Source organism: Aotus nancymaae, unplaced genomic scaffold (genome assembly GCF_030222135.1).
Source record: "Aotus nancymaae isolate 86718 unplaced genomic scaffold, 86718_ANA_hifiasm-v0.15.2.pri h1tg000597l, whole genome shotgun sequence".
NCBI classification, from domain to species: Eukaryota; Metazoa; Chordata; class Mammalia; order Primates; family Aotidae; genus Aotus; species Aotus nancymaae.
Genome location: NW_026989012.1, coordinates 89179 through 104039, shown reverse-complemented (window position 1 = coordinate 104039; position 14861 = coordinate 89179). Strand labels below are relative to the sequence as shown.

General features: G+C 44.2%; 1 pseudogene; it reads right to left on the bottom strand.

The window, feature by feature from the left end:
- Positions 1-335: 335 nt before the first annotated feature.
- On the bottom strand, positions 336-14516 carry LOC135273246 (amyloid-beta A4 precursor protein-binding family A member 2-like; annotated as a pseudogene).
- Positions 14517-14861: the final 345 nt, after the last annotated feature.

The window sequence follows — 14861 nt, the reverse complement described above, 5'->3', positions numbered from 1 at the left end:
AAAAATCAAAAAGATTACCCTGGTGTGGTGGCACATGCCTATAGTCCAAGCCACTTGTCAGGAGGATCCTTGGGGCCTAGGAGACAGTCAATTATGATTGTGCCACTGCACTCTAGTCCAGGTGACAGAGCAAAGACCCTGTCTCAATACCAACAAACATATGACTGAATCCACCGCTAAGGCAGGAATGGAGGAGAAGAGCAGCTGAGATCAGCATGTTAATGAATTGCTGGTATAAACTATAATTACATATCCACAAAGGTCCAGGTTCTAGAGATTGACACACACTTACACATTTCAATGGTCTTGCCTCTGAGTTTTCCTAATTTTTTCTAATATTGCCAAATTTTCTTTTTCAAGTCCACCATCCTCTGAGTTTTTCCCACTAATAGGCTCTTCTTCCTTCATCTCATAGTGATCTAAATCTTCTATATCCTGCAAAAAGAAGAAAAATATTACCTTATTAAAGGTGTTATTCTTCATAGTTTCCTATGCCAAAAGTTAAAGTATTCTTGGCTCAGTGGAAGACGAGAACCAGAATATGTCTATACTATGGGGGACAAGAGGTTCCTTCCTTTTATATCCTATCTATCTTTTATTTACAAGCTAGACTCTGGGTAAAGCAGATTAAAAGTTTTGTAAAGTCCCATTACGAAATAAGCCAACATACATACATACATACATATATACAACATACATACATACATTAATTCATTCATTCACTCACATGAAGTCTCCCTCTGTTGCCCAGGCTGGAGTACAGGGGTACGATCTCAAGTCAGAACAACCTCGGCCTCCCCGGTTCAACTGATTCTTGTGCCTCCGTCTCCCGAGTAGCTGGGATTTACACACGTCCACCAACATGCCAGCGAATTTTTTTGTATTGTTAGTAGAGATGGGGTTTCACCATGTTGGCCAGGCTGGTCTCCAACTCCTGACCTGGAGTGATCTGCCTACCTCTTGCTCTCCTGCCCTTCCGCCTTCTACCACGTGAGGATACAACAAGAAGGCCCTCAGACACCAAATATTGGTATTTTCATCCTGGACTTCCCAGTCTCAGGAACTGTGAGAAAATAAATGTCTGTTCTTTATAAATTACCCAGTCTTTGGTATTCTGTTATAACATAAAACAGACTAAGATAAAACTCCTTGATGATTTTTCAACAAGACAGAGTTTCACTACTTCTGGTGAGTAGTCCCTCAAATCCTCTCAAATTCTTTTATGCAAACATAACATTTTTAAAACTTAGCAGTTCCTCTTCCGAAAAATAACCAAATACAGGTTAAAGACTGATTAGTATTAAATACAATATAATGTTGGTGCTAAAAGTAAATAGCTCTTGTTTGCCAGGAACCAAATCCAAAGAATTCAGATAAAGCCATTTGCTCAAAGATGTGTCATCAGTTAGAGGTAAAGTCAGAGCTGAGAAATTATATTCCATTCCAAATACACTGTGCTTTCAATTATTCCACATTAACAGAAGTTTACAAAGGAGATTAGAAAATTATTCAAATGTTCACAAACGAAGCACCAGGTGGCCATTCACTGCCAGGCTCCCCCACCCAACCCAGGGATGCGGGAGCCGCCTGCTAGTAACCGCTGCACGCCCCCTCCACCGCTCGTGGGAGCAGGAAGTGGCCCATAGGAGAGGAGTGGGGCCGCTGGGCTGCTCCCCTAGATCCCAGCAACAACCGCTGCGCAGCTCCACCGAGTACACAAGGCAGCGCTCCAGAGCACTGGGGCCGCAACCTCCGGCCGCCCCGAACGCGTCCGGGTGCCTGCAGCGCCACGGGGGACCCCAGGCTGCCTGCAGTGCCACGGGGGACCCCAGGCTGCCACCGCCTGCAAGTCACGCAGTCTGAGCCCCCCAGCTTACCTGGCCAGGGTGCGGAGCTGCTGCAGCGCAGTGCCGTCCCGAGGAGTCGCTGCCCACTCCGAAAGCAGTCCACGTAACTGGACAAATAGAAGTTCTTTTACACAAGTCCAATAATCAATCACATCTTCTTTATATACTCACAGTGAGGCTTTTCTTTTTTTGGAAGGCAGATTTTCAAATGTGTTTATTAGAATGCACGCTGACTCTGCTATAATTAAAAGAAAACACAGCTATGCTGACATCCATTGCCCTCATTACCAAGGGTTTCTTCCCCAAGGTTTTGTCAAACTTTCAAAAACTCCTCTTCCGAACACTTATTCACAGCTAATTACCCATCAGACCAAGGTCCCCAGGCTTTCAGAGACACTTCCATTGTGAAATGCACGGCAGCCCCCAGCCCAGCCACCAGGCCACCCACCACTGGCCACGGCAGTGTGTGAGCAGCAGCTCCCCCACGTGTTTGCCACTGCCCTGCTGGTCTGAGTACACCCCTGAGGATCGACAGGCTCTCCCACAGACACTGCCACACCATGAGCAGATCCATGGCAGCGGGATAGAAATGGACCCTCTTCTAGGGTGGGAGTAGGGGCGTCTTCTGTGAAACACCAGTGGCCAATCAGCCCTCAAAAAGACTTTACTCCTCAGTCTGAGGGGTGAGCATAAGAGTGGCCAGAGCATTCACACAACATGCTTCGTAACTGGACCAGTGAAGGGCTCAGCCACCATTAGAACTGCAAGGCACCCACTCCTCCCATCCCCTCGCTTCAGCATCTCCGAGGCCTGTACCAGGAGGTTCCTTGCTCTCAGGCCCCTCTGCTCCCTTCTCTGGGACAGCCAGGGTCCTACCTGCTCGTGGGTCCACTTCGGCCTCTCCTCTGGGGTCCTGGTGTTGGGATTGAAGCCTCTCTGGGGATCTCCGCGGTGCTTGGCCTTGGAAGGGAGGTTGACAGTGACTTGGCCCTCGCCTCGTGCCTGCTGGGGCCTTGCTGGCAAGGCAGGCAGGCCTCTGCAGAGTCCCCAGGCCCTGGCTCAGGCCCATGCTCAGGGCCGGCCTCATTGGCGCTGGTGATGCTAATCATGCTCAGGCTCATCTTGATCTCGGCCACGATCTCGTCGATGTCACCCTCCTGGTCCTCCAGGTCCCCATCCCCACACCTCAGGCAATAGGGGGAGGCGCCAGTGTTCCCGTTGGCCTCTGCCGGGTAGTAGTCCTGGTAGCCCTCTTTGCTGGGACAGTGGGGGCCATCTTCTTCCTGGTCACGGGCCTCTAGGACGGAGGGCTCAAACTCCGGGATGGGCAAGTAGCCCTCCAGGTAGTCCTGGCTGCCTTCAGCCCTGTGGCCCTGGGGGTGTGGGCCTGCCGACTCCGTCCGTTCCGCCACTGATGGCCTCCTGGCACTCGTCGGTGTCCACGGGGTGCACGCTGTGTGGGCCAGGTACTCCTCTCCATTGCAGTCCATGCCCTCCAGGTAGCCGTCGTCCTCGGGGCAGTAGCGGATGTAGTAGGTGATGCCCTCTCCTCCTCCTCAGAGAGGCCCTGGTCATAGTCCTCCCTCCCTGGAGGCGTCGTTCACGTAGTTGGAGCTGGAGTCCCCATCAGGGCTGTGGTTGTGGCACTCCTGTTCTTCGGGCATGGGGCTCTCTGGTCACAGGGCGGCCAGCTCCAGGCCCTCAGGTACATGGGCTCCTGGCACTGCGGGACAGGGCCTGGCCTTGCCCTGTGGTCCAACATGCCGCTCCCCACACTCTCACACTTCTGGTGGGCCATGGTGGGCACTCACACAGTCGTCATCTCCCGGAGGCAACCACTGTAGAAAGGAACACTGGGAAGAATACAGTCAGAACCACACAAAGCCTGGCCATGCGCCAGGCCACTCTACCACCACGGCATCTCCCACCACGTTCTCCTGCAGCAAGATGAAAAATGACAGCTAAAGGTTTTCATTGCAGCAATTTTTTTTTTTTTTGAGACAGAGTCTCACTCTGTCACCGAGGCTGGAGTGCAGTGGCGTGATCTCAGCTCACTGCAACCTCCACCTCCCGGGTTCAAGCAATTCTCCTGCCTCAGCCTCCCAAGTAGCTGGGACTACAAGCTCGCATCATCACGCCTGGCTAATTTTTCTATTTTTAGTACAGATGGAGTTTCACCATATTGGTCAGGCTGGTCTTGAACTCCTCACCTCGTAATCCACCCGCCTCAGCTTCCCAAAGTGGTGGGATTACAGCAGTGAGCCCCCGCACCCAGCCGGTAATCTTTTAAAAAACTGGAAACAACCAAAGTACCCATAAATAAGGGAACGGTTAAATAAATGAAAGAGTTCATGTGCTCCAAGGGTCGATGGCGTTTTTAAAGAGGCAGGGCAACAGGCACTACAGTCAGGGATCTTAAAGTCCTGTTTTGGAGGGAAAATATCAAGTTAGCTACACAGTCAGTGCACGTGTGTAGATCCCAGTTCCAGCTCCGTTAAGATGGCTAGAGAATACACACACACTCCCCAGCCCACACACGGACGCGAAGGCACACAGAAAGGAGGAGCTCCCCAAAGGTTTGTCAGTCGTGTCCTCTGGGGAGGGGAGGGGAGAAAGGTGGGAGCAGAGGGGCCATGCACATTTTACTTTATTGAAGATGTATGTACCGGTTGAGTTTTTTACCAAAACGCATTGTTTATTCACCAGCAGTATAATGAAACCCACCTGCGCACCTTTGAGGGTGTCTCTTCTAGCTGGGGAGATGTCAGACCTCAGACAGAATGTCCCGTGGGGAGGGAAGGAAGCAGAACTTCCTGCACCAGCCGCTGCTCTGGGCCTCAGGAGTGGTGGCAACAGGCCAGTCTCCGCCAAGAAAACGGCCACTGGGCCAGAGGGGCCAGCCTCCCATGTGATCAGGACATGAGGACACCACAGGGCACAGCCAGACATACCTGAAACACAGGAGGTGGCACTGACCCAAGGAAGGGCGGGACCAGGGGATGTGCAAGCCAGAACAGCCGGCGGCGTGCAGACGAGCAGTATTAATTTGGGGAAAACTAAACCATTCAGTTTCACTCAAGTAGTCTGAATGCAAAATCAGTAGTTTGCATGCAAATGTGTGTGGTGGTGTGTGGTGTGTGACATACAGTGCACGTGGTGTGGTAGGTAGGGAGCGTGTGGGGTGCGTATGTGTGCATGCTGGTGGGGCATTCTGGAGAGTGTGGTGTGTGGAGTGTTCTGTGTATGGCGTGTGGTATGTGGTGTGTGTGATGTGAATGTGATGTGTGCGTGGTGTGTGTGAAGTGTGATATAGTGTGGAAGGGTTGAGTGTGTATATTTTCTGTGCATGGCATAGTGTTTGTGGTGTGTGGTACGTAGGAAGCGTGTGTAACGTGTGTGGTTGTATGAGGGGTGTGTGGTGTGTATGGGGTGTGTGGTGCCTATAAGATGTGTATGGTATATGTATGTATGATATTGTATGGTGCGTGTGGTATCTTTGTAGTGTGAATAAGTTGTCTGTGTGGAATGTGCTATGTTGTATGGGTGATGTAATATGTATGTAGAGTGTGGTGTGGTGTGTACGTGGTATTTATGAAGTGTGTGTGGTGTATATGAAATGCGTATGGTGTGTGCATGTGCAGTATTATGTGGTGAGTGTGGCATGTGTGGTGTGTGTATATAAGGTGCGTTTGGTGGGTATGGGATACATGCGTGGCGTCTGGTAACTGTGAAGAGTACGAGGTGTGTATGAAGTATGTGTGTGGTGTTTGCAAGGTGGACATGATTTGTGTGTGGTGTATATGGCGTGTGGGGGGGGGTTTATGTGTGGTGTGTGACTGTATGAAGTACGTGTGTAGTATGTGTGTGGTGTATATGGGTTGAATGTGTGGGATGTGGGAGGTGAGCATGGTGTATATGTAGTGTGTGGTGTGTACGGGGTATGTGCGTGAGGTGGGTATGCTATGTGTGCCGTGTGTGTCGTGTATATGGCTTAAGTGTGCGGTGTATGTGAGGTCGGTATATGTGTGTGGCTGTATAGTGTATATGGGTTAAGTGTGTGCTGTGTGTGAGGTAGGTATGCTATGTGTATAGTGTGTGTGAGGTGGGTATGATGTGTGTGGTGTGTGTGGTGCATATGGGTTGAGGGTGTGGGCTGTGTGAGGTGAGAATGATACATAGCTGGTGTGTGAGGAGGGTATGTGTGGTGGGTGTGGTGTGTATGGGGTATGTGTGTGAGGTGGGAAGGATATGTCTGTGGTATATATGGGTTAAACGTGTGGGGTGTGTGAGGTGGGCATGGCGTATATGTGGGTGTCTAAGAGGTGTTTCTGATATATGTGCAGTGTGTGAGGTGGGTATATGTGTGTAGTGTATATGGGTTAAGTATGTGGTGTGTGTGAGGTGAGTATATGAGTGTAGTGTATACGGGTTAAGTGTGTGGTGTGTGTGAGGTGGGTATATGTGTGTAGTGTGTATGGGTTAACTGTGTGGTGTGTGTGAGGTGGGTATGTTATGTGTGTGGTGTATCTAAAGTGGGTATGATATGAGTGTGGTGTATGTGTAGTGTATATGGGTGTGTGTGACGTGGGTGTGTATAATGTATATAGGTTAAGTGTGTGGTGTGAGGTGGGCATGGTATATATGTGGTGTGTGGTGTGTGAGAGGTGGGTATATTATGTGTGTGGTGTGTGTGAGGGGGATATGATATGTGTGTAGTGTGTGTGTGGTGTATATGGGTTAAATGTGTGGGATGTGTGAGGTGGACATGGTGTATACGTGGTGTGTAGTGTGTGAGATAGGTATGTCTGTTGTGTGTGGTGTGTATGGGGTATGTGTGTGGTGTATGTGAGGTGGGTATGTATGTTGTGTGTGGTGGGTATGGGGTATGTGTGTGTGGTGTATGTGAGGTCGGCATAGCATGTGTGTAGCGTGTGAGAGGTGGGTATGATATGTGTGTGGTGTGCATGGGGTATGGGTGTGCTGTGTGTGAGGTAGTCATGGTATGTGTGTGGTGCGTGTACCTATGCACACACATGCGTACCTGTGCACTGCAGATGACAGGCAGGCCGGCAGCCCGGGACACGCAGCGGTGACAAGCTCAGCCAAGGTAGGGCTCGGGGTGGGAGTGGCCAGGCCCCTGGCCGCTCAGGATCTTCGATGCACTAAGAGCCTAGGAGGAGAGAACAAACTGTGTCACCATCTCCACCCAAGTTCATCACTCACGTGAACCTCTAAGATGCACTGAAACTGTTCCACTTCTGATTAGATACTAGCTCTGACTTTTATTGTGCTGAGGCATGTTCCTTCTACATCCAGTTCTGAGTTTTTATCATGAAGGGATGCTGAATTTCATTGAATGCTTTTTTGGCATCTATAGAAATGGACATACAGGTTTTGTCCTTCATTCTTTTTATGTAATGTATCGCGCTTGCAGATTTGAATATGTAATAGGTCATTCACACACTGCTATAAAGAAATACCTGAGACTGAGTAATTAATTTAAAGAAAGATGTTTCACTGGCTTACGATTCTTGAGACTGTACAGCAAGCATGACAGCATCTGGTTGGCTTCTGGGGAGATCTCAGGAAACACATAATCAGGGCAGAAGGCAAAGAGGGAACAAACACATCACATGGCAGGGGGGAGTGGGCGAGGGGGAGGTTTAAACAACGAGATCTGGCAAGAACTCACTCACTATAAAGTAGCAAGGAGAGATGGTGCTAAACCATTCATGAGAACTCCACTCCCATGATCCAATCACCTCCCACTAGGCCCCTCCTCCAACATTGGGGATTACAATTCAACATGAGATGTGGGCAGGGGCACAGACACAAACCACTTCAGAATATGTTGAGCCATCCTTGCATCCCTGGGATAAATCCCACTTGATTACAATGAATGATCTTTTAAATATGTAGTTGAATTTGGTTTGAGGATTCTGCATCTCTATTCAAAGATATTGGCAGAGAGGCGGGGGCAGGGGGGAGAGAGCGCGCGAGTGGACGCGCGATGTGTATGTGTGTGTCTCTCTTTGTCTGGTTTTGGTACCACAGAAATACTGGCCTTGTAGAGTGACTCTGGAAGTATTCTCTAAACTTTTTGGAATAGTTTGAGTAGGATTGATATAGTTCTTCTTCAAATGCTTGCTAGAATTCAGCAGTGAAGCCGTCAGGTCCTGGGCTTTTCTATGATGGGAGACATTTTATTACTGCTTGTGCCGAAAAGATTTTTTTTTTTTTTTTGAGATGGAGTTTTGCTCTTGTTGCCCAGGCTGGAGTGCAGTGGCATGATCTCGGCTCATTGCAACCTCCACCTCCTGGGTTAAAGCGATTCTCCTGCCTCAGCCTCCTGAGTAGCGCCATCATGCCTGGCTAACTTTTGTATTCTTAGTAGAGACAGGATTTCACCATGTTGCCCAGGCTGGTCTCAAACTCCTGACCTCACGTGATCTGCCCACCTCAGCCTCCCAAAGTGCTAGGATTACAGGTGTGAGCCACGGTGCCCAGCCAAAAAGATTTTTTTTTTGAACTTTCAAAAAAAACAAAAACCAAAAAACCATTCCTGGAGGGATGGCTGGTGAGGACTTCAATTGTCATAGTCTCTCTGTGATGAGGCTCAGAGGCAATCCAGCTGTTTTCCTAGTGCAACAGTTAGCATATTTAACAACCAAACAATTGTGAGTTATATACCTCTCTTATCTCTATGTATCTTGTGATGACATTTTCTGGGCTGCCCGCCTGCTGAGGCAGGAGAATCACTTCAACCCCAGAGGTTGCAGTGAGTGGAGATCACGCCCCTGCACTTCAGCCTGGGAGACAGAACAAGACTGTCTCCAAAAAAAAAAAAAAAGAAAGAAAGATGCAAACTACAAAAACAAACCCTAAGAAGGAAGGAATACATAAGCTATATATTCCTATATAAAATTAAAGAAACTGAATTTGTAATTAAAATCCTCACAAAGAAAACACCAGCATCAGGTTACTCTACTAGTGAATTCTAACAAACATTTAAGAAAAAAATAAAATCAGTTGTACATGAACTCTACCAGAAACCACAAAAGGAAGGAACACTTCCCAACTCCTTGTTTTGAGGTGCAGCAGCTTTTCTATGATACCAAAACCAGATAGTAATATGTAAAAAAAAAAAAAAAAAAAAAGTACTGACCAATAAACAAGTATCCTCACAAAACATCAGCAAATCAATCCAGCAATACCTAAAATGCATAACATGTAACAGTCAAGTAGAATTTATCTCAGGAATGCAAGGCTGTTCAACAAAAAGCAAGAAATCCACCATACCAACAGATTAAGAAGAAAACCCACATAATCCCAGTCATACATGCAAAAAATAGCACTGACAAAATTCAACATTCATTCATGATTAAAAACAACAACCTTCCAGAAAACTAAGATAAAAGGAACTCCCTCAACCTAATAATGGCAAAACAGAAATACAAGGGAACTTCCTTAACCTGATAAAGGGCATCAACCAAAAAAATACTTAATGGTGAAAGACAGAATGCTTTTACCCAATATTAGGAGTAAGGCAAGTATATCTGCTCACTATTCCTAATCAACAACATTCTGGAAGTTCAAGCTACTGTGATAAGGCAAGAAAAAGAAATAGTATTTGAAAGGAAGGAATAAAATTGCCTCTATACACAGATGATATGACCGCCTATACACAGGACAACACCAAGGAATCTACACAAGAAAGTTCCTACAACTAGTAATTTTAAGATTGTAAGTTTGCTATTAAAAAAAACTATATCTCTACATAGTAACAAGGAATAAAAAATTGAAATTAAAAAAAAAACCACTATTTACAACAGCATCAAGAAACATGAGATATTTAACTATAAACCTAACAAAATGTGTGCAGGATCTATTTGCCAAAAACTACATACCATACATTAAAAAATAAAACAATGGGAAGATAACATTACATTCACAGTTTGAAATATTCAATATTGTTAAGATGTTAATTCTCCCCAAATTGATTTGGAGATTCAAATGCAATCCCAATAAAAATCCCAGAAGGTTTTGTTTTGTCTGGAGGGAAATAAAAGTTGACAAAATTATTCTAAAATATACAGAAAGGCAAAGGAGCTAGAATACCAAAATCATTTCTAAAAATTCTGGAGGATTTATACTACCTGATTTTCACATTTAATATAAAGCTACAGTAATCAACATAGAAGTAACTGGTAAAAAGACAGACACATAGATCAACAGACCAGACAAGAAAGTCCAGAAATATATGGCCAATTGATTTTTGACAAAGGGAGAAAGGCAATTAAATGGTAAAAGTATAATCTTTCCACGAAAATGCTTCTTCAAAATAAATATTGAACATCTCTATCAAAAAAAAATTATCTCTGCCCTTATCTCATTGCACAAACAGAAATTTAACTGAAATAAAACTTCTAATAGAAAACAGGAAAAACTCTTTTCGACTTTGAGTTTGGCAAAGATTTGAGATACAAAACCAAAAGCATGCAGAAATCAACAAATTGAACTTTATCAAACATTTTTTTTCTTTCATTTTGAAATGGAGTCTTACTCTGTTGCCCAGGCTGGAATGTAGTAGCAGGATCTCAGGTCCACTGCAACCTCTGCCTCCCAGGCTCAAGCGATTCTCCTATCTCAGCCTCTGAGTAGCTGGGACTTCAGGTGCATGCTACCACTCCCAGTTAATTTCTGTATTTTTAGTAGAGACAGGGTTTCACCATGATGGTCAGGCTGGTCTAAAATTCCTGGCCTCAAGTGATCTGACTGCCTCGGCCTCCCAAAGTGCTGGGATTACAGGTGTGAGTCACTGCACCCAGCCAGGGCTTTATCAAAACTTAAAGCACGTACTGCAAAAGACACTGTCATTAACAGAAAGAAAAGGCAAACCACAGAATGGGAAAAAATATTTACCAAATAATACCTGATAAAGAACCTCTGTAATCCCAGCACTTTGGGAGGCCGAGGCGGGTGGATCACGAGGTCAAGAGATCGAGACCATCCTGGTCAACATGGTGAAACCCCATCTCTACTAATACAAAAAATTAGCTGGGCACGGTGACGCATGCCTGTAATCCTAGCTACTCAGGAGGCTGAGGCAGGAGAATTGCCTGAACCCAGGAGGCGGAGGTTGCGGTGAGCCGAGATTGCGCCATTGCACTCCAGCCTGGGTAACGAGCGAAACTCCGTCTCAAAAAAAAAAAAGAACCTGTATCCTGAATATATTAAAAAATCTTTCAAAACTCAGAAACTTCTGTGCACCAAAAAGAGTTAGCACAGAGTAAAAAGGCAATCCATGGAATGGGAAAAAATACATGTAAATCATATATATTTAATAACTGGTTAATATCCAAAATATATAAAGACTACTGCAACTCAACAACCAAAAAACAAGCAACGTAGGGCTTAAAAGTGGGCAACGGACTTGAATACGTGAAGTCTATGTTATATTTTGCCACAATTTCTCAATAATAATAAGAAGAATTCAATTAAAAATGGATTTGAATGCATTTTACCAAAGATATATGGATGACAAATAAGCACATCAAGAGATCATTAGTCTTTAGAGATAAGCAAACTAAAACCACGGTGTGATACTAGTAGGCACCTATTACAGTGGCAATTTTTTTTTTTTTTTGAGACACAGTCTTGCTCTGTTGCCCAGGTTCTGGACTGCAATGGTGCAATTCCAGTTCACTGCAACCTCCAAATCCTGGGTTCAAGCAATTCTCCTGCCTTGCCTCCCAAGTAGCTGGAATTACAGGTGCCCACCACCCCACCTGGTTAATTTTTTAAATTTTTAGTAGAGACGGGGTTTCGCCATGTTGGCCAGGCTGGCTCAAACTCCCAACCTCAGGTGATCCACCAGCCTTGGCCTCCCAAAGTGTTTGGATTACAGGTGTGAGCCACGGAGCCCAGCTTTTTTTTTTTTTTTTTTTTTAATCTGACAATACGGATTGAGTATCCTTTACTTGAAATGCTTGGGACCAGAAGTGTTTCAGATTTCCAGTGTTTTGGATTTGGGAAAGTCTGCATTATACTTACCAGTTGGGCAGCCTTACTCTAAAAATCCAAAATCCAAAATGTTCCAATGAGCATTTCCTTTAAACATGACATCATCACTTAAAAAGTTTTGAATTTTGGCGCATTTTAGATTTCAGATTTGGGATGCTCAACCCATATCAAGTACTGATGAGTATATAGAACTGGAGCTCTTATACCTTGCCAGTGGTGGTACTAGATGGTACAGACAGTTTGAGAATTTCTTTAAAACTTAAACAACGGCCATGGGAACCACGGCAAGTCTTTTCCTAAGTACTAACCCAAAAGAAATAACAAGTTATGTTCATACAAAAATCTGTACACTAAGGCAAGTTTGTTCATAATCACTGGAAACCGTAAAACTCAAATATACCACAACTGGAAAATGAATACACTATTATACATTCCTACAATGAAACGCTACAAGAAGAAACCAACTACTGGTATCAGTAACGTCACGGAGAAATCCTAAATGCATTAGGTTAAGTCTAAGAAAAGGGTACATATTGTATGAGTCCATTTACATGACATTCTAGAAAAGGCAAAAATGTACAAAAAGAAACCATATTATTGGTTAAGTGGAGGTGAGGAAACCGGGCTGACTAGAAATAGGTGTAAGGGAAAGTTTTAGTGTGATAAAGTTGTCTTGTATTTTTAAAATTGTGGTTATATGATTGTATATGCTTGTCAAAACTCAGAACTGCACACTAAGGGTAAATTCTACTATATGTAAATTATACCAATAAAAACAATAAAGGTCTGAATAAAAATAAAGGTAATGTGATAAAATAACACCAAATCACTGATATCACCACCAGTCATAAGAAGTTATCTTATATATTTAATCATATGTATCTGATTTAAATATGCTACCTATCGATACATTTCAAACAAAGAAAGGCCATATGGCAGGTTTATGAAAGTCAAGGTTAGTATTATTTAATGATTTCCTTCACCATTTAATGAGACATTAAACAGTTGACTGTATCTTATCCGAAAACCCACTATTTTTTTTAATAATTAATTTACCCATTATCTACTATGTGCAGATCCAAACATGCATGAGATAATCAGAGGGAGAGTCCAGGAACATGATTCTTTGCCCTTTCCATCTTCCTAATAATGGATACAACTGGTAGAAATAGTAAGTGTAAAGTGTAAGGTGAGTATTTAAATATTCTCTCTTTCCATACATTCTCTAAGTGAGTACTCAGCAGATTGAGCTCTCTTGAAAGAGGAATTTTGAGAGGCATTTAACTTTACAAATTGGTAAAGCATGACTGTTATCAATTTATTCCATTTTAAATATGTGAAAACCAAGGCTTTCAAAGGTGACTGAATCACTTCCCCATTTCTTTCTTTCTTTTTTTTTTTTTGAGACAGAGTCTCGCTCTGTTGCCAGACGCCAGGCTGGAGTGCAGTGACGCGAGCTCGGCTCACTGCAACTCTGCCTCCCAGGTTCAAGCAATGCTCCTGCCTCAGCCTCCCAAGTAACTAGGACTACAGGCGTGCACCACCACACCCAGCTATTTTTTTTTTTTTTTTTAGTTAGAGACAGGGTTTCACCATGTTGGCCAGGATGGTCTCAATCTCTTGACCTCATGATCTGCCTGCCTCGGCTTCCCAAAGTGCTGGGATTACAGGCGTGAGTCACCATGCCCAGCCCACTTTTCCATTTCTTTTTCTTTTTTTTTTTTTTTTTTTGAGACGGAGTTTCGCTCTTGTTACCCAGGCTAGAGTGCAATGGCACGATCTCGGCTCACTGCAACCTCCGCCTCCTGGGTTCAGGCAATTCTCCTGCCTCAGCCTCCCGAGTAGCTGGGATTACAGGCACGCGCCACCATGCCCAGCTAATTTTTTGTATTTTTAGTAGAGACGGGGTTTCACCATGTTGACCAGGATGATCTCGATCCCTTGACCTCGTGATCCACCCGCCTCGGCCTCCCAAAGTGCTGGGATTACAGGCGTGAGCCACCGCACCCGGCCCACTTCCCCATTTCTAAAGCAAAAGAAAGGTAGAACTAGAATTCAAACTGACAGCAGTCTCACTTCTGACAAAGTTCTTACTCCTACCAAGGAAGAACTCATCTCTTACTGCTACTCATCCCTCTTCTCACATCTGCAATTGTTTAAGCAACAGCTTGGGTCAACATGTTTGAAATCAATTAAGTATCTTTTAGGATTTTATTATGCATACAACCTGGTTTAATTTTCAACCTCACTCCCACAATGCATGCATATATACTCAGAAAGGTTGAAACAGTTTATCATAACTTATACTAACATACAGAGTCCTTTATCTGATTTTAAAACTCAAAATTTTAAAAAGCAAATCATTTACTTTTTAAGTCAGGAATAAAAACAGCAAATATACAAACGGATATATGAAAAAGTAATCATGCTCACTTTTGACCTTAATACAAAATTATTTTAACTCTAATTTTAAACAAAAGAATATAGAAAAAGTTTCACCCTTCCTCTGGCTTCTTGACATCTGGCTTTCCTCTATTGTTTTCAAAGCGGCCAGTATCCTGAGTTATACACAGATTATTTACTGCAACACACACTTACCCTGTGAAGCGTCACTGTATGTTGTTCCCATATAGCTGTTTCCCCCATTGTTGTGCTCTGATAAAGGAAAAGAAAAACAAATCATTTACCTGTTAAGATAATGTCCTTAACAAGGTGAGCAAGAACATCAAGTTAACAATTCAGCACACTGAAATACCAAAATTCACACTGTTAATATTAGAGATACTCTGAATGGACCTTAATAATTATGGAAAGTTTTCTGTTTGCTTTTAAGAGACAGGAAACTACACACCGGAACTTCCTTTGTTTTTAGCTTAATTTGGACAGCTGCTCTATATTCACTTCATGCAAGCTGAAATCAGTATTCTAGCTAATTCTGCAACTTTATACTTAACACCAGATAGAAAAGAATACAAGTTGGGGTGGTATTAT